Raw genomic sequence first — 20,852 nt, 5'->3', positions numbered from 1 at the left:
AATCTTTTCGATTTTAACCAAATACAACATTTTTTTGTCTTGATTATTATCATGTAGTTTCTTGTTTCTTGTTTCTTGTTTCTTGTTTCTTGTTTCTTGTTTCTTGTTTCTTGTTTCTTGTTTCTTGTTTCTTGTTTCTTGTTTCTTGTTTCTTGTTTCTTGTTTCTTGTTTCTTGTTTCTTGTTTCTTGTTCTGTTGTTCTGTTGTTCTGTTGTTCTGTTGTTCTGTTGTTCTGTTGTTCTGTTGTTCTGTTGTTCTGTTGTTCTGTTGTTCTGTTGTTCTGTTGTTCTGTTGTTCTGTTGTTCTGTTGTTCTGTTGTTCTGTTGTTCTGTTGTTCTGTTGTTCTGTTGTTCTGTTGTTCTGTTGTTCTGTTGTTCTGTTGTTCTGTTGTTCTGTTGTTCTGTTGTTCTGTTGTTCTGTTGTTCTGTTGTTCTGTTGTTCTGTTGTTCTGTTGTTCTGTTGTTCTGTTGTTCTGTTGTTCTGTTGTTCTGTTGTTCTGTTGTTCTGTTGTTCTGTTGTTCTGTTGTTCTGTTGTTCTGTTGTTCTGTTGTTCTGTTGTTCTGTTGTTCTGTTGTTCTGTTGTTCTGTTGTTCTGTTGTTCTGTTGTTCTGTTGTTCTGTTGTTCTGTTGTTCTGTTGTTCTGTTGTTCTGTTGTTCTGTTGTTCTGTTGTTCTGTTGTTCTGTTGTTCTGTTGTTCTGTTGTTCTGTTGTTCTGTTGTTCTGTTGTTCTGTTGTTCTGTTGTTCTGTTGTTCTGTTGTTCTGTTGTTCTGTTGTTCTGTTGTTCTGTGTTTCTGTTGTTCTGTTGTTCTGTTGTTCTGTTGTTCTGTTGTTCTGTTGTTCTGTTGTTCTGTTGTTCTGTTGTTCTGTTGTTCTGTTGTTCTGTTGTTCTGTTGTTCTGTTGTTCTGTTGTTCTGTTGTTCTGTTGTTCTGTTGTTCTGTTGTTCTGTTGTTCTGTTGTTCTGTTGTTCTGTTGTTCTGTTGTTCTGTTGTTCTGTTGTTCTGTTGTTCTGTTGTTCTGTTGTTCTGTTGTTCTGTTGTTCTGTTGTTCTGTTGTTCTGTTGTTCTGTTGTTCTGTTGTTCTGTTGTTCTGTTGTTCTGTTGTTCTGTTGTTCTGTTGTTCTGCTGCTCAGAACAACAGTTCTTTTTTGCTGATGTTCTGTTGCAAATTTAGACTTATTCCCAGCATTACTTTTTCCGTGCACCATTTTTTCTGCCCGACGACCATCGCTCTTTTCCGGCGGCTTTTCTGCGGTCTGTCTGTATGGTCGGTTCACGCGACCTCCGAACAGAACTGCTTCCAACACCCGCAGCAGAACAGATTTCCGTGCCAGCCGGGAAAGCTCTGGAAATCTTTGGCATCAGTGAATTAGTGCGATTAAAGTATCACGGAGGGCCTTACGCGATGGGCTGGAGGGTGGATCCACCGCCGTCCGCCTCAATCCGGAGGACGATGTGTCATGATGAGAAACAGAATGTGCTGCAACGTTGTACAATGTATGGTCAGTTAACCGAGCGTGGAACTGTCTGTCATTTTCGCCGAATGGCTATAGAATTTAAAGAATTCATTTTTTCTCTATTTGAAAACTTCACATCTTTCTTGCAAACATCCTAGATCCAATTCCGACATCAGAATCTTGACACTCGTAAAATTATAGCATCCTGGCAAACCAAAACCGGAACCACCTTCCGGCAGGAGCAGCGATGGGTATCCAGCCGTTATCCTCCGTTATTAGGTTTTTTCCATCCTCAAATTTGATTAGAATTTTCGTTTGATATCGAGAATAATTTCATTTTTCTGTAGGCTACACGGGCCAGCATCATCTCGTTTCCGGTGCTCTGTTTTCGCCGCTCGAAGGCATTTAAACAAGCATTATCGTGCCGGTCTTTTGCTTTCAATAACGTGTTTCTTCACCGCTGATTTGACTGAGGCAGCATTCTGACAGAGGGATGATTCGTTTTGAGCTGGCCTACGGCGTGGATTTTGTTTTTTTTTTTTTCTTGGTTATTCTTAACAAGTTATATTGCTGAAGGAAATTTTCAAAGGTTGTTAAATATGATAAGGTCATTACAAATTTAATTTTTTTTCACCGCGGTCCTGGTCAAAGTCAAAGTGAGAAAAAAACTATCTCTCTAATTTCAAGTTATATTTTATATACGTTAATCAAAAAAATCTTAAGGCATGGGAAAAAATGTGACTTTCGTAAAGACGAAATTGTGTTGATTTTTTTCCTACGGAAATAACTAAAAAAATCAGATGTAGAGCGTCCTATTTCCCGGGATACAAATTTCCTGGGATATTTTTAATTTATTGAAAATTGTTCTGATCTTGGTTCTGATTAATATTTTGCAAAGTAGTTTTCAATGATATTTAATGGTTTTATTAAACCACATGATTTTCAGGTTTATAATTGACATCAGTTAAAAGTTTTTTCATATCAAAACTTGATTTGAATACTACGAGTAATTAACATCATTTAATCAGTCTTGCATTTTTCTTATTTAATTGTAATTTCAAGAATACCAGGTATTAAATTAATTGAAATAGGTAATTCTTCTTGCATAAACCTATTTGAAATATTTAACGATACCATTCCGATATTCATCTCATTTGATCATAGAAAAATAAAAAAAACGTTAAAAAAAATCTCAATTTACTTGGGCGGTAAGCGGTCAATATATTGAAATAACATCAATTATTCTTTAAAAAAAAAGCTTACCTAAATTGTAATACTTGATTTATTAAGTGAGTTTCTTCAGAAATTAATAATATCCGAAATATTTTTTTAAATTAAATCTGATCATATGATTCATTCTATATAAACTTAACAATTAATGTAATTGAACAAAATCATGTTGAATTTCATTCATTATGGTTTTCAAAACATTTAAATAAATGATTCGAAAAAGTTTAGAAAATGTATACGTCCGCTTGAATTTCGGGAATTCCCGGGAAATTTACAAATATCCTGGGAAATGGGAAATACTTTTTTCGGGAAATCCCTGAAAATCAGATGTAAAACGAACCATTTTTTTAACATAGTAAATTCAATGCGAGTATTGTAATCATCACATAAAGTTTTTAAAATGATTTTCCTAGAAAATTGATATGGTATGTATACATTACAACAATTCTCTCAAGAATTAGCTTTTTTAATTGGACGATACTGTCTACTTTTTCAATGACCACAGAAGTCATTTGCATTATTGGTTCGTCCATAAAAGTCTCAATTCACTTTTGGCAACCGAAAACAAAAAGGCTAATAAAATATTCTAGAAAAAGTATCAGAAGTACCGAGCTCTGATCGATTTGGTATTTTCGGCTGTAGGTATTGCTTAAGGCCTCTTAGAAAAAAAATAGTTGCACCCGGAATGTTCACGATTGCGCAAAAAAACATTTTCAAAAATTCTCGTTTTTGATCACAAAAAAAAACATCTTTTAAGCTATAGCACAAACTAGTCAACATTTGTTTTTTTTTATTTCCAATTTTTCGAAACAAAAAGTTTTTTGAAAAGCGTTGAAGATTGTTGAAATTTTTACTTTATTTTAAGATTTAATATTGAATTTGCTATCGAAAAATACTTTACGTATATTTTGATATCATGCACCGTTTTTAAGTTATAGCTATCTAAAACTGACTTTTTGTTTATAACGTGACCATCTCTGAAAATGTATTTTCAAAAAGATCAGAAAATTTCTTTCAAGACATTGAAGATTGGACTTATGGATTCTAAGATACAGCCTTTGAAAAAAAAGCAAACAGGAAAAATAACCATCACTAAAATAGCGTCGATTTTTCAAGTGACGTTAACTCAGAAAATATGCGTCCGATTTTCATTATCAAAATATGAAGTTATCGTTAAAAATTTGTATGATTTATTTTTTTAAGTAAACCCCCTGACATTTAAAATGTTCAAAATTAATTGGTTCAGTGCTTGGGTTTGATTTGAAAATTTTGAAAATATGTTTTTTGAAAGAACGGTAAATTTTATGATAGACTCATATTTACTGAGTTTTTATTATGTGGGTAATTCTATACCAACTCACACGAAATCGGGGAAAGTTGCCCCGACCCCTCTTCGATTTGCGTGAAACTTTGTCCTAAGGGGTAACTTTTGTCCCTGATCACGAATCCGAGGTTCGTTTTTTGATATCTCGTGATAGAGGGGCGATACGATCCCTTGCATTTTTGAACATGCGAAAAATGAGATGTTTTTCAATAATTTGCAGCCTTAAACGGTGATGAGATAGAAATTTGTTGTCAAGGGGACTTTTATGTAAAATTAGACGCCCGATTTGATGGCGTACTCTGAATTCCGAAAAAACGTATTTTTCATCAAAAAAAAACACTATTTTTTTTAAATTTCTCCCATTTTCCGTTATTTAACTGTAAAATTTTTTGGAACATGTAATTTTATGGGAAATTTAATGTACTTTTTGAATCTACGTTGACCCAGAAGGGTAATTTTTTCATTTAGAACAATTTTTTTCATTTTAAAATTTTGTGTTTTTTCTAACTTTGCAGGGTTATTTTTTAGAGTGTAACAATGTTCTACAAAGTTGTAGAGCAGACAATTACAAAAAATTTGATATATATAAATAAGGGGTATGCTAGTAAACATCACGAGTTATCGCGATTTTACAAAACATGTAAATTGCTAAATAATAATAATAACAAACTAATTTGATTCAAGTATTACACCAAATAATTCACTAATTACCAAACATAAAGCTTGCCATGACTCGACTTTGATCAAGTAGACAAGTAGAACGCTTTTAGACAACAACATTTTCGAGCTAATATTTGCCTCTAATGAAGAATGTTTTCGATCGTGCCGTGCGAGAAGAAGCTTTCCTCGTTACTTCCAAAGCATTCCAGCCAACATATAACTTTGCCAACTTTTTCCGGGCAAGATTCCACCCAGCAGAGCTTATCCTGACAACAGCTCAAAGAAGATGTTGAAACAATAAATAATTATCGAACAAATTCCACCGATAATGTGTACTCTACCAAGGCTCGGCTCGATCGGAAATGATAGAAAATGGAAGAAATACTCCGCCTCCGTAGCAAAGCATTTTTCATTGAAAAATTCCAATCGCTGGAAAATATTCATATCTCATCCCGAAAAGCACAACCATTATTACCATCCAGCCGGCAGCAGGCACATTCTGCTCTTCATTATCGATTACGCCCGTCGCCCCCGTTGTAAGCGCATCCGTTCTCGGGTTCGATTCCCGGGCAGGGGAAGAAGGGCGGCAGAAAAAAATGAAGCCAAAGCTGTTCGATAAAAAGCTCCGTTGAGAAACAGCAGCGCAATAGTGCGGTACGAACCCGGGGATTGCCGGGGAAAATTTTCCTATCAAAGTGGGTCCCTTTTACAACTTGCCATTTGCCTACCCTTCAAGTCCCTTGTAGCCCTTGATCATCATTGCATTGAACGCTGTCTTGTGGAAAATGCAAATTTACGCTAAATCATGCACTTCAGCTTGACTGAAAGTTTTCAAATTCCGGGACTTTGTTGCAATTTTCTTAGAGGGAAATTAAATTTAGCTGCATTACCAACAAAAATAACCTTGTCGAAGACACTTTTAAAAACCTTCAAAAATAATTTAAGTAAAACCTTTTTCAAAAGTTTTGTCGGGAAGATTAAAAATAAGAATGATGTTTTTACTGTGTTACAAATGCATCAAAGAACGAGAGGAAGATCGTCACGGGGTCGTGTCCTTTATTGACAACCCGCTGGCAGCCACATTCTATCGTAAAAGTGGTGTTTAGCGTTTCTTCTCTCTTTACCAGCACCATAATCAGTATCGAGTAAACACATCCTAGCCCAAGGATGCTTCCGGTAAAATGTCGTTATCCCTGGCTGGCGCTCCTTCTCCCGCTAAAACGATACAAGCCGAGCTAAGCTTCTCCAAAAGGGAAAACTTTCCTACAGGAAAATCACCGTGCGTCCCCTTTATGTTGTTGGTATCCACACTCACACAGCGTTTCCCAGCATAATACCTTAGCGTTCAACGTAAAGAAGATACAAGGAGGTCGTTTTGTGTTTTGCCTGTGGAGAGAATATGGTCGGTTGAGGTTGCCCTTTGATCTATGACATGTTGCCTATTCCAAGGGGTGGAAGGGGGCGGACCTCGTTTCCTTTTCCTGCATTCACCACGACCTGCACACGACTACAGAAAAGGTGAGGTTATGGCAACCTTATCGGTTCCGTTTTGACGGATGAGGGAAAACAGGATTCGATACAGTTTTCTGTATGATGCTTTATGGGTGAAATACGTTAAGGAAATTGCAAAAGACTTTTTGAGGATTACTAGAGCGGTTCAAATTTAACATTCACCGTCCATTACAGGTACATGTAATTGTATAAATCTGGGAATAGTTTTCAAAAGGCGCATTAGTCACTATGAACTTCGATACTTATTTTCATATTTCTCTAAATTGAAACAAATTTCATTAATTTTAAGTTTGGAGCATTTGAAGAACGTGTAAATGATCAATCTCAACCATTTGTGAAGTAGGTGTTTCGTAAGTAAATCGAATACCGATTAAAAAAGTGATCATGCCAGTGTGATTTACACAGTGACATCCCGTTTTTGACAACACGACCTTTAGACACATTTCCTCTCGTAAAAACTAACTTAATCCACCTATGTGGTTGATGCCTTCCTCACTATTTACCAACAATAATGATGTAAAATGATAAATTTCATCTATTTTTACACGGAAAGGAGTTCCATCTTAAATTTAACAATTCAAATTAGCTGGCTTCAAATTGGTGGAACAGTGCTTTTTTTGGTTAAATTAGCTAAAATTACAGGTAAATTTACCAACTTGGGATTGGTGAAACAGCTAACCCTGATTGCTGATTTGCTATCCAAAACTGACAGCCCAAATCAAAATGACAGGAGAGATTTTACCAAAAATAATGGTGTTTCAGCACAATTTTGCCTACTTTTTACCGAAAAACTAGCTGGAACCGGCAGCATGGATTTTTTGACAGATCATCAGTTCGAGACCAACACAAAGCAAGAGAACGTCTCGTATCGTGTTTGATCCTGTTTAAGCCGCTCAGTACGCGGAGTTTTGTGACGATTCTGTGTTTGAAAGTCGAAAGTGCAAGTGCAAGTGCAAAAGATGGAGATGGTGCGCGAGTGAATGGATTGAAAGCCAGGAAGACTTTCTGCGGGCTGAGATCTTCAGTTGATTAGGTGAGAAGTTTTTTTTGTGTTGAGGGAAAGAGGTTAGAAGTTGAGCCTCTAATTTTTGTTTGGACGATTGGTGGCATCCCTTTGTCGTGAACCCTTTGGCGGGGGAGGTGGAGGCTGGCGTTTGTCCACACTCCACTTTTTTTGTATGGACATCTGTCTACGTGGGGGGAGGCTGCGGGTACAGAGTGTCTAGATATAGACTGGCCAATGTTTGACAGATCCGTACGAGCAAGGCACTTTATGCATTTGAAGCACATAAAAAATAGAGTTAAATAATGTTAAATTTCTTTAAATTAAGTGAAAGTTAATTTGAATTACATTTGGTTGAATTTAGAAAAAAGTAGAATTCAGTTAAATTAAGTTAAATTAAGTTAAATTAAGTTAAATTAAGTTGAATTAAGTTAAATTAAGTTAAATTAAGTTAAATTAAGTTAAATTAAGTTAAATTAAGTTAAATTAAGTGAAATTAAGTTAAATTAAGTTAAATTAAGTTAAATTAAGTTAAATTAAGTTAAATTAAGTTAAATTAAGTTAAATTAAGTTAAACTAAGTTAAATTAAGTTAAATTAAGTTAAATTAAGTTAAATTAAGTTAAATTAAGTTAAATTAAGTTAAATTAAGTTAAATTAAGTTAAATTAAGTTAAATTTAGTTAAATTAAGTTAAATTAAGTTAAATTAAGTTAAATTAAGTTAAATTAAGTTAAATTCAGTTAAATTAAGTTAAATTCAGTTAAATTAAGTTAAATTAAGTTGAATTAAGTTAAATAAAGTTAAATTCAGTTAAATTAAGTTAAATTAAAGTCAATTATGTTAAATTAAGTTAAATTAAGTTTAATTCAGTTAAATTCAGTTAAATTAAGTTGAATTAAGTTTAATTAAGTTAAATTCAGTTAAATTAAGTTCAATTAAGTTGAATTAAGGTAAATTAAGTTAAATTAAGTAAAATAAAGTTAAATTAAGTTAAATTAAGTTCAATTAAGTTGAATTAAGGTAAATTAAGTTAAATTAAGTAAAATTATGTTAAATTAAGTTGAATTAATTAAAATTAAGTTAAAGTAAGATAAATTAAGTTGAATTAAGTTGAATTAAGTTGAATTAAGTTGAATTAAGTTAAATTATGTTAATTTTAATTTGTATTTTTGTATTTTTGTATTTTTGTATTTTTGTATTTTTGTATTTTTGTATTTTTGTATTTTTGTATTTTTGTATTTTTGTATTTTTGTATTTTTGTATTTTTGTATTTTTGTATTTTTGTATTTTTGTATTTTTGTATTTTTGTATTTTTGTATTTTTGTATTTTTGTATTTTTGTATTTTTGTATTTTTGTATTTTTGTATTTTTGTATTTTTGTATTTTTTGTATTTTTGTATTTTTGTATTTTTGTATTTTTGTATTTTTGTATTTTTGTATTTTTGTATTTTTGTATTTTTGTATTTTTGTATTTTTGTATTTTTGTATTTTTGTATTTTTGTATTTTTGTATTTTTGTATTTTTGTATTTTTGTATTTTTGTATTTTTGTATTTTTGTATTTTTGTATTTTTGTATTTTTGTATTTTTGTATTTTTGTAATTTTGTATTTTTGTATTTTTGTATTTTTGTATTTTTGTATTTTTGTATTTTTGTATTTTTGTATTTTTGTATTATTGTATTTTTGTATTTTTGTATTTTTGTATTTTTGTATTACTGTATTTATTTTTTTTATTTGTCAATAGAATATCGCAACAAAGCCGTACTATTAGGATGATCAACTATAACGTAGTTTAAAAAGCCTGGAAACTATTGAAACATCCAAAGAACTTTCTCTACCAAAAAAACGTATCAAGAATAGCGGAAAATCATGCTACACCAGCAAAAAGTGTTTTTGAAAATTAAAAAACAACTTTACAGACAGCAAGGGATTTTTAAAATGATTTCGAAATTACCAGTTAAAACAGTCGAAAAATTAGCTGGACTTACCGAAAAACGAAGCAAGAACAAAAAAGAAACGAGCTAAATCAGCCAAAAGGCTGGGTGAATAATGCGTGCTTTGCAGGCAGCAACGGAGGCTTTTGAAAGAAAACTTGTAGAAATAGTGGAAAAATTAGCTATTCCAACCAAAACACCTACCAAGAATAGTGGCAAAGTTAGCTAAACTAGCTAAAAAGATGTGTGAAAATAACTAGTTGAAACAGCCTAAAAACTCGCTGGGCTAACTATAAAACTTCCTAGAATACCATAAAATCTAGCTAAAATAGCTAACAGACCTCCTCAAAACATACAGCTTTTGAGACTGACAGCATTTTTCCAGCTTGCAAATTAGTAAAATTTACTAAAAATTTAGCTGGATTTATCATTTTTAGGACCTGGATCCAGCTGTCAAATCCAGGATTTATTTTTAGGATTTTCAGCTAAAAAAATTGGTGGTTGAAAAAACAACCAATTTTTTTAGGATTTTTAACCGAAATTTAGTAAGATTCACGATAAACCTTCTTTCCGTGTACCAAATTTTCAACATTCCAAAATTAAACTTTTCTGTGTAGTGTACTGCCGTTCTACGCATAATTGTCCCATGTCAGTTTTGGACGATTTTGACTTTATGAAATTTTTTAGTTTAGTCTGATGTGTACTTTAAGAAAAACACATAAAATCTGGTACTTTGTTCGGAAACTCATTAAAAACAACACCAAGTCTGTTTGTCCCATCGTTAAACTTCTACGCATAATTGTCCCACCAAGTATTTTCTTACACGGAATCATTAGTTTCACTAAGCATTATGTCTTGTTTACCTGTTGTATAGCCAGAGAATCCCAAATAAGGGTGAAAAACTGGTAACTGGGGTGATTAGGGACACATAGGGCGAATAGGAACCCACGGGACAATTATGCGTAGAAACATAGAAATCGGTCGAAAAATTTCAATCGCGTTTTTCTCAGTTGCACTTTTTTGAACATTGGACAATTATGCGTAGAACGGCAGTGTACAGCTCTCCAATTGTGTGGACACTTATATGGTCAAACTAATGATGCACTATGTCTTCTCTGAACATAGAAAAAGCATGCATACAAGTTAAAAAAAACTCCAATAAATTCCCTCATTCTTATGTGTAATCATATTTATTCATTTAGTTAGATAATTCTATAAAATTCAAGCCTCTGTCTTTGTTTAAATATTCATTTTGAATCTTTTTTTTAAGCTTTTCAGAATGTTTTTGAGATGAAATTTGAGTTCAGCGCCACCAAAGTAAACAATTTTGAGTCTTATTTAAAAAAAAAATATTTTTTTCAAAATTCGTTCTTTGATAAGGGTGTATTTAAAGTTTATGTCCCTCGGCTCTTGTTAAGGTCGAGGAGCTGGTCCAAAATCAAATTTCATGTCACTTTTCAAAAATTTGATGCCAAAAGTATCACAAAATGCTTTATACATTTTATAGTTATTAATGTTAATGTACAATATCCATGAATCTACAAAAAAAAAAAACCTTATGTTTCATGTATTTTTTTGATCTGTAATCGTTTTTTTTAGATCCAAAAGTGTCCTATTTGATTATAATTACAAAAATTAACATAATTCAATTAATGGAAGTAGTTTGAAAATGAACATTCTTATTTTCATCAATTAATATTTTATTGCCCCCTGATTTTTTCAGGAATTTGAAGAAAACAATTGCAATTGCCTTATGAAACTATAATTAAGGCTAAATATAGCAGAGTTTGAACTGTACAAACACGATTTTCTTCAACTTCACGAAGATTTCCTTGTATTAAGATTAAATTTCTGTTTTTTTTATTATTACATTCAGAAACAGTACCGTCATCCGGGGTGACATTGGGTCTGGGGGTGAGATTGGGTCATACAAAAATGCTGAAATTTATATGACCCATTCTCACCCCCCAGACCCAATGTCACACTTGAAGAGGGTTTCACATTCAATATTAAGGAGAAATATATTTATCAAGAAAGTTTCTGAAACTATCTCGAATTCATAGATTTTTGATAATGGGACTGGATATGAAAAAAAATCGAACACTTGAAGTACATCATTATAGCAAGAATTTGTCGATAATGGTTCTGAATTAAATGCAGAATTAACTAGTTATTCAATAATTATTCAAAAACGTACACATGCTTCACTTTTCTATGATTTGGGCACTTATCTAAATTCCTAATTGATAGAAAACATTCCCGTGCACAAGACATCAGACATGAGCGCCAAGCTAAACTCAAATTATGTCCAATTATAGAATAACCTCACCAGAAATTCTCTTCCTTATGATGGACGAATCTTTTCATAACCGCCGCCGCCACGCCACGCCAAAACGAAGCCAAATATTTTTGTTTCTAAATTAAATTTATCCACCCGAGCATCTCGGAATCATTCGTCCGGCTGTCCGGGGAACTCCTGAAGCAGTTCCAGCGGCCAAAACATCCTTCGGTCACGCTATTTGGGTATTTGTTCGTGGCTTTTTTTCTCGGCCTTTTCTAAGTTCTCTGAGAAGAAGCTCAAGGCGTTTGATGTTGGCTGTTTCCTTTCTCTTTTTTTCGGTTATTTTGACTCCCAAATGATATATAATTAAATGATAACCATTTAATTTAATGTTGTCCGTGGCCGAAACGTTCTAGCGCAGTTCTGCCTTTGGATCGGAATTTCTTCCTCGGCGCACGAAACCAGTCAAATTATCAAAAGAAATGATGCATGCGACTGACGAGGTGGTGGTGGAGGCTGTATGTTGATTTAGGCGTTATTAGTTTTTAATGAGAACATTTGGCAGCGCCTCATAAAGAAATCAAAAATCCTCGAAAAAAATTCATTTCGAATAGAAACAAATTATCCGCACGCAGGAGCTGCGTTATTGAGAATTCATCGGCAGGTTTGTATAATTTTGTGGTGCTTTGGAATTATAACGGATTCTCTAAACTGCATTTTAAACAGCAGGTTCATCAACCGGTCATTTCCGTTCCGGAGAGTACAGGCCCGGGCCGTATAATCTGAGAATGTCTAGACTTGTTTTTTGACTTAGCGTGAAATTTTGTACTCCATTAGTCATTTTGAATGTTGAGCAAACAAAAATACCAAACTTTGAAGACAAATGGATTAGATTTTTAAAATATTTTCAAAAGTATGGAATCAAGCTCCTTTGTTGGTATTTAAAGATCACTGTTAAAACGAAATCAATATTTTCAGAAGTTCCCACTCCAACGTTTGTTTTATAATTATTTTTAATGTTTAGGATCTAAATTGACTAAATGTACTTAGTACAGCAGAATAAAGATAACTTATTGACTGTTCAAATCAAATGAATCAAGTTGTTATCAAATTTATCGATTTTCAGGTTTTATTTGAGCCTGAACTGTTAAACTAAATATTTCCATAATTATCGTTGACTAACTTCTGAAACTTTCCCAATTTTGTTGAAAGCCAGTTGTCACATCACATATCACATCCTTATTATTTGACGAGACGAAATATCTTTTTCCTGACATGTTAACCTTAAGCTGAATGTTAAAGAAAGCTTAACGATATCATTATAGAAACACGCTAATAACTCGATGAAAACCCGTTGAAAATTGGACCTGTTGTAGCGGAACGGGTCCAACGCCATGTGTTCCACTGTTTTTTCTCCGAAAACCCCGGCACGTCTTTTGGCGCCTGCTGGCCAGAACAAGGAAAAGCTGCGCTGTGCGCACGCCGAATCGTTCACAAAACTAATATTCATTATCGCTAATTAGTTCTCACTCACTCGAACCGCGCACATGTTACCTGCCGGTTGGCGGCCACAATAATGGAGTTTTCAAAGTTAAATTTTAATCGTCTTGCTGTGGGAACGTTTAATTGCGGTGGGCAGGTAGCGAATCAGCAGGCAGCGAATCGGATCAATTTTGGAATCCCACCCCCCTCGATGGCTTAAATGTAGATCTTATCAGCTAAATCAGAAATGAAAGCACGTCAGCATGTACACACAATCTTTCTCTTTTTTTTGCGGCTGCTGAAGAAAGCTAATTCCTGTGCGCCGAATAGCCGTTTAAGCCACTGTGAATTAGCCTCGTTTGCCACCCACTTTCCCCCTCATTTGCATAGGGTTTTCAGATAAATTTTCTGGTCTCAATTCAATTCAATTCAATTCAATTGGTGTTTATTAGAATTTAACAGTTCTTCTCCAGGACGTTACATTTGCAATTCAGAGATTTGGAGAACCTTTCAACTGAGATCAATTCATAAGCCTTTACAGGGAGGGTACATGTTTCTATGTTTAGATGTTGCTAGCTGCGTGCTCTTTTAGGGAAAATAAATTTTGAGAAAAAACCCTAGATCTATGTTTGGCTTAAGACTAATATCGCAGTTGTTGACGGAGGAGTGCTTCGATGAGCGGATTCGTTGACATCCCACAGGAAGTCCTGAAGGTTCTCGTTGCCTTTTCGATGCTTGCGTCGATGGTGTCGACGCCGGCCAGCTCGTGTAGATCGTCGGTCGGGTACCACGGGTCCAAGTTGTGCACCATCTTGAGCAGCTTGTTCTGCTTCACCTGGAGTCGCTTACGGTGCGATTTGGCGCAGTTGCCCCAGACCGCAGCAGCGTAGGTCAGCATTGGACGGATGATGCACTTGACCACAAGCGACTTGTTCTTAATACTCAGTTTCGACCGCCGATTAAGCAGGGAGTAGAGCGCCTTGGTGGAACGATCCACCTTCTCGATGATGTTGTTCACGTGCTTGTCGTACTTCAGCTTCTTGTCATGCACCACACCCAGGTACCTGACCTCATCGTCCCACGTCGCAGGCTGGCCGTTGACGCTGATCGATCTGCGGGGAAGGTGCCGAGCAGCACGCCTCCTGGTGAAGAAGATGGACTGGGTTTTCCCAGCGTTCAGCTTGATGCGCCACTTCCGCTGAAACCTCCTCGAGGTTGTTCTGTGCCGCTTGTAGGTGGGTGACGACGATCTTCGGGTCCTTATCCGATGCCAAGTATGCAGTATCGTCCGCAAAGAATGCGTACGACACTCCATCAATCATCGGCACGTCGGAGGTAAGGATGTTGAAGAGAGTCGGGCTCAGCACTGATCCTTGGGGCACGCCGAAGGGGATGTTGTGGACGGAGAAACGCTTGCCATTCACCGTCACCGTAAACGACCGATTCGTCAAGAACGACTCGACGATCTTGACCAGGAACAGCTGGAGGTTTGAGCGGAAGAGCTTGTAGACCACGGCGTCCTGCCACACGGAGTCGTAGGCCTTTTCGACGTCGAGAAGGATCATGCCGGTCGATTTCCCCGCCAGGAAGCCACGCTTCACCATCTCCGATATACGGGCGAGTTGGTGCACCGTTGAGTGCCCCGGCTTGAAGCCGAACTGCTCGTGTGGGATGAGTTGCTCCGTCTCCAGGTGACGGTTTATCCGGGCGAGGATCACCCGTTCCAGGAGTTTGCTCAGGCTGCTCAAAAGGCTGATCGGGCGGTAGTTACCTGGATTGGTTATGTCCTTGTTCGCCTTTGGGATGGCGATCACGTTTGCGTGCTTCCAACGAGCCGGAAAGTAGCCCAAGGCCAGGCAAGCGTTAAAGATTTTGGTCAGGACGACCAACCCTTTTCTTGGCAGCTGCTTGAGGCACGTATTCCGGATTCCGTCTTGCCCTGGAGACTTCCGGTTTTTGAGCGTGCGGATGATCGCCTTGACCTCTTTCGGCTAAACAAGGGCGGCCGGAGGCACGGGAGGCGTTGTCGCTCGGATGTGGCCAAGCGCGTGTTCCACAGCGGCCGATGTTTCGGGATCACCTGGTTGCTCGTTGTTGTGTGCAGCGGCGAACGCACTCGCGAGCGCTTCGGCTTTCGCTGAAGGGCTCACTACGAGGTCTCCGTTGACGTTCAGCGGGGGGCTGTGCTTGACCGTGTTCCGGAGGTTGCGGGTAAGCTTCCAGAACTTGTTGCTGCCGTTGTCCTGCGTCCTTAGCAAGGAGCCGAAATTTTTGTAGCGGTGTTCGGCGCTTTTGGTGCTGATGACGTTGTTCAGGTGGGTCACCACCGCTCCGATGAGCGGGTCCCGTCTTCGGATGAACTGTCTACGCCGCACGTTCCTCAGCCGGATTAGCAGCTTCAGCTCGTCGGGAATGTCCTTCTTCTGAGGTAGGATCCTACGCGAAGGGACAGCGGCTTCCTCAGCAGCTTTGAGGATGGTGGTGAACTTGTCGATGGCGTCGTCGATTTTCTCCGAGCGATCTAGAGTGTTGATCCAGCTAGCGTTAAGGTCGACCTCCCGCTCGATCGAGCGAGCAAAAGTGCTCCAGTTCGCTCTGTCGAAGCATCGGACGAGTCTTCCAGCCGGGGCGACTGGAACATCAACGTCGATCGTAAAGGTGACCGGCAGATGGTCCGACGACAGTTCAACGTGCGTTATCGGCTTCGACATCTGCACCTGGTTGTTTGAGATGACCAGGTCCAACGTTGAAGGCCTCCCTCGTCCAGCGGGGCAGCGGGTGGGAGTATCCGGAGCATGTATGTAGATGTCCTTGGACTCGTACTCTTGGTGCAGGATCTGCCCTGCTTTGTTGGCCCTGGCACAGTTCCACATCCTATGTCGCGCGTTCAGGTCACCCACCAGGAAGAATGGCCCATCGATACTGCTGAGCTGGCGGATATCGCGTCGAAGCTGGCTGAGCGTTGCCCTGCGAGGAGAACCGGGGTAGTAGACGGCAAAGATGTTAACTGGTGCCGGGTCCGTCTTGACTGTGATCCCAACAGACTCGATTGCACGGGTCGAGGTTTCCAGCTTGGAGAAGTCGATGCCGTTTCGCACCAGAAGTGCCACTCCTCCCCCCCGGGTGGCCTCCGTCGATTCGCGATCCGCACGCACGATAGTGTAGTGCTCATGATACATCGAGTTTTTGAGCTGCAGCCAGGTCTCTGTGATTGCAGCGCTATCAATCTGGTGAGTTTCAAGGAAGTGGAAAAATTTCACAACCTTGTTGCGGATGGAACGGCAGTTCCAATTCATCACCTTCAGCGAGCTAAGGTTGGCCATTATAAACAAATTTGATGATGAGCTCGCTGAGGGCGAGGAATTGCATGGCCTTCGATTGGCACTTCGAAAGCCTAGTGAAGAGTTCACTGGCTAGGCACATGAACTCCTCGACGGTGAACAAGGTTGACGACTCGGGCTGGCCCTGCACGGCTTGTGAGTACGAGACCCCAGGATTCGCGATGCTGCCGAGCAGCTGGCTCAAGTCACCACCCGGTGGCCTGGGAACAGGCGCAGGAACTGCAGACACCTTCGGAAGGTTGCTTCTGCCGGCGGGACTCGTCTTCTTCTTGGCCTTCAAGTCCTGCAGGTACTTGAGGCGGGTGGGGCAACCCTTGTAGTTCGCTGTGTGGTTTTGGCTGCAGTTAGCACAACGGATTTGCGAGCGGTCGTCGTTGACCACAACGTCGGCACGCGCGGGGAGTGCGCATGCGGTCGTCTGGTGGCGCTCACCACACTTCACGCACTTGGCCTCCAGATGGCAGTTTCTCATCCCGTGGCCGTATTGCTGGCACCGGAAACACTGGACGACGTCCGACTTCTTCTTGGAGTAGTGCCTCCAACGGACGATCACGTTGAACAGCGCCTTGATTTGTTGCAGCTCCTGAAGTTTCACGGTTCCCTTCTCAAACTGCAGCAGGTACAGCGCGTAATCGCCGTGCTTCGATTTCCCCATCTGGCGTAAACTTGTGGGACGAAGGAACACATCTTCGAGTTCCCGCCTGACGTCTTCTACCGGAAACACTGGTAATCCGGAAAGGACGATTTTCACCGGGGTTTCGTCACTGGTCCCGTGGGTGTAAAACTGGACATTTTCCTGCTTCAAAGTACTCACCACAGAAGTAAAGTGGGATTTAGTCGACACCCTGATCTGGATGTACCCTTTGTTTACCCGCAGGTGGTAATCGTCGGCGCCCAGCTGGGTTGTTGACATCAGTCGGTTAAGCGCTGGGACACTGGAACCGTGGATGAAGATTGGCGGACATCTCACCTTGGCGGACGCGGGAGGTACGTTTTTCACAACTTTACCGGTGGCATTACTACTAGCAGCACCATCACCAGCGGGCAAAATCTCACCAACGCCGCCATTGTTGACATCCTCCTGCTCGTCGCCGGAGATGTCGAAGTCCAGCATCTCGAACTGATTCGCCGTCTGGAATCCCCCGGAGGACCCCCCGGGTTGGGTCAGTGGCCGATGTTCGTTCAGCTGGTCCGAAATCGATGAGATACCACCGGTCGAATTTCTTCGGTGGCGTCTCGAAGATGGCGGCGTCATCACCTTTTCCTTCTGCTGTTTGCGGGCCTTCTTGTAGTCCACCCGCTGCAGGATCTGCGATGCACTGTCCCGGCCGGAATCGCCTTCGCCGGGCAGCGGCGGCGGCTTGGGCTGCTTTCGTTTCCCCAGGGTGCTGGTGAACACACCGGGAGCACCAATAAATTAACTTTTCGCGAGAGCTAGAATTTGACGACGATGTTTACGCGTCGACGGTGACAGCTGAGTGATTTTCTGGTCTCTTGGTTAAAATTTCTTGACTTTTTTATCGATTTTGACCGTTTTGGTCCTCATCGATGTGTCTTGGAGTCACACTATTGTAAATGATTAATTCAATTATGTATTTCAAAAGTTCTGTTTAAATAACCAATTTTGTGAAAATCCGGAAGATGGTAAAAAGTAGCTTTGGAAAAAAAATCATGTCGTCGTAAAATTTGAAAATTCAAAAATTTAAAATTCGATTTCAATCCTGAGAAACCGGTAAAACTCCGTGCATTTTTGTCACTCTTCATATGAAAGAAGTTTCAACCTTGTCGTGCTATCTTGACACACCCTGAAAATTGATGCAAATGCAACAAGCCAAAGGGAATTCAGTCAGAATGCGTTTGACATACGTACTTGTCCGACTATTGTAAACATTTTTAATCATAACTCGGGACTCATGCAACCAAATTCAACCCATCTTCGGGACAATGCACATAATGTTCAGCCAAACAAAACGTGTTTGTTATTGTTTATGCTATATTTTTTGTTTATTCAAGGTCAAACATTAAAACGCATTTTTTCAGAACGTTAACAAGCGCCGTGTGAAAAGATATCATGATCACGTCGATGTTATATACTTTTTGGAAGGTATTTGGTATTACCATCAGTGGGGGTGACTATGGGTCAAAAAACGATACCTCTCGTGATTTCTTAAAAAAAAACAATTTAATTAACATCGAAAATCTTTAAACGTACCGTCAGTGGGGGTGACATTGGGTCTGGGGGGTGAGAATGGGTCAAACAGATTTTTTACGGATTTTACCATTTCTCAGGTTCTTCTCAATGAAACTGAATTCTGTTTAAAGGGTTGTGTAGGGGACATCATAAGTTGACTTCGCTGAAAAATGAAAAATGACCTCTCGAAAAATCATTTTTCTAATATTTTTGTTGGAATTGCTCGAAAACTACCCAAATGTTTAAAAATCTCCACTTTAAACATTGTAGCATATCAATACGATTCCCTAGAACAAGAAACACTGTTAGATGACTTGTTTTTACCATATTGTTGTATTTGAGCATCACTTTAGTTTCATTTGATGCAATGTCACCCCCTCTAAGAGGTGAGATTGGGTCATTTTTCAAACTATTAGCATTTAAGGTAGTGTTCATCAAAATCCACCATATGTTGGGAAAATGTTAGTAAACTATCTAATAACAAATCAACGTTGAAAGATTTTCGATGTTATTTAAATTGTTTTTTGTTATTAGGACATTATGAGAGGTGTATCGTTTTTTGACCCACAGTCACCCCCACTGTCGGTAGAATTGTTCTTAGATAGTTTACATTTTCCCAAAATATGATGGAATTTGATTTACTCTACCTTAAATGCCAATCGTTTGAAAATTGACCAAATCTTACCCCTTAGAGGGGGTGGCATTGTGTCAAATGAAACTAAAATGATGCTTAAATACAATGATATGTTAAAAACAAGTCATCCAACAGTGTTTCTTGTTTGAGGGAATCGTATTGACATTTGACATGCTACAATGTTTGAAGTAAAGATTTTCAAACATTTGGTTACTTTTCGAGCAATTTCAACAAAAATATTAAAAAAATGATTTTTCGAGAGGTAATTTTTGAGCATGAGCATGGTTGACTGCCAATGAGCTGCTACTCCGTTATTGACGGATCAGCTGAAGTTACACAATGAACCAACAGATGAATAGTGGGAGCTAATCATCCTCACTGTATAACCCCTGAAGATCTCTGCTTTAAGTCAATACCGGCGCCCCCCCAAGGAGATGCAGTTCAACAAAGGTAGGAATGTTAGTCCGATAGTTGAAGTTGCAGACTCATCAGACACAGAGTTTGTCACTCTATACCTGTTGACACCGCATGAGACCGTTGAATCCACAGCATCTCCTTCAAGCATCACGGGAAGTGGGGGAATTGTGTTAGTAGGGGAAGGAAAGGGAAGGTCAGGATTCATCTTGGTAGATGATATGACCAGAAAGTGAAACAATCGTTGCCTTCCGAGCTACGACGCTATGAGAAGGTCTCATCAATCGCGTATTTTTTACTTCTTACCGCCGGCGTGCCATCCGAGCAACGATGCTTTGGGAAGGACTTTCAAAACGAAATGAATTTTGAATTAACGTATTATTCGGTGATGTACAATTTAGGATAGATCAGGATCCATTTTTGTAAGATGATATGACCAAAAAGTGAAACATTATCGCTGCCTTCCGAGTTGCGACGCTTTGAGAAGGACTTATCAATTCCTTAATCACGTATTATGTTTAACTTCTTACCGCCGGCGTGTCATCCGAGCAACGATGCTATGGGATGGGCTTTCAAAACGAAATGAAATTATAATATATAATTCAACGATGCGAATCTCAATTTCAATGCTTTTCCGATCTACTTCTCGCGGGTTCGCGCGCTTCGATTCACTCTCCGATCGATCCAACGAACACCACACGACTGATGGCCCAACTTCTCTGGGCACACCGCGACCCCTTTTTCAATGATTTCGAGAACTTTCTACTACTTTGCCGCGGGTTCGCGCGCATCGATTCACTCTCCGATCGATCCAATCGAACAACACACGACTGATGGCCCAACTTCTCTGGCCACACCGCGACCCCTTTTTCAATGATTTCGAGAACTTTCTACCACTTTCCCGCGGGTTCGCGCGCGTCGATTCACTCTCCGATCGATCCAACGAACTCCACACGACTCTGTTCAACCTGCGGATGGTGAAGCACCACCTGATTTTTCGAGAGGTAATTTTTGGCCAAAAACGTACCTCAACTTTAGACTGCTGCCAAAATAACAGGATTTGTTCGTGGAACGAGATTTTTTCAGCTAAGTCATCTTAAGATGTCCCCTACACAACTCTTTTAACAGAATTTAGTTTTAGTGAGAAGAACCTGAGAAATTGTAAAATCCGTAAAAATCACTTTGACCCCATCTCACCCCCCAGACCCAATGTCACCCCCACTGACGGTACATTTTTTAGGTTAGTCTTCAGTTATTTGGATGAGATTGATGTCCGGATATATAATGCGACCAATTGGTGGATCAGTTCTAGCAAAACAATGCAAAAGGGCCGTTGTAGATTTGTAAACAAAGAGGGTATCCGATTCCCGCTAGAGCATGTTTACATCTGT

Source organism: Culex pipiens, chromosome 2, assembly GCF_016801865.2.
Source record: "Culex pipiens pallens isolate TS chromosome 2, TS_CPP_V2, whole genome shotgun sequence".
Classification (NCBI taxonomy): domain Eukaryota; kingdom Metazoa; phylum Arthropoda; class Insecta; order Diptera; family Culicidae; genus Culex; species Culex pipiens.
The sequence above is the reverse complement of the archived record's forward strand: the minus strand, read 5'-3'. Positions refer to the sequence as shown.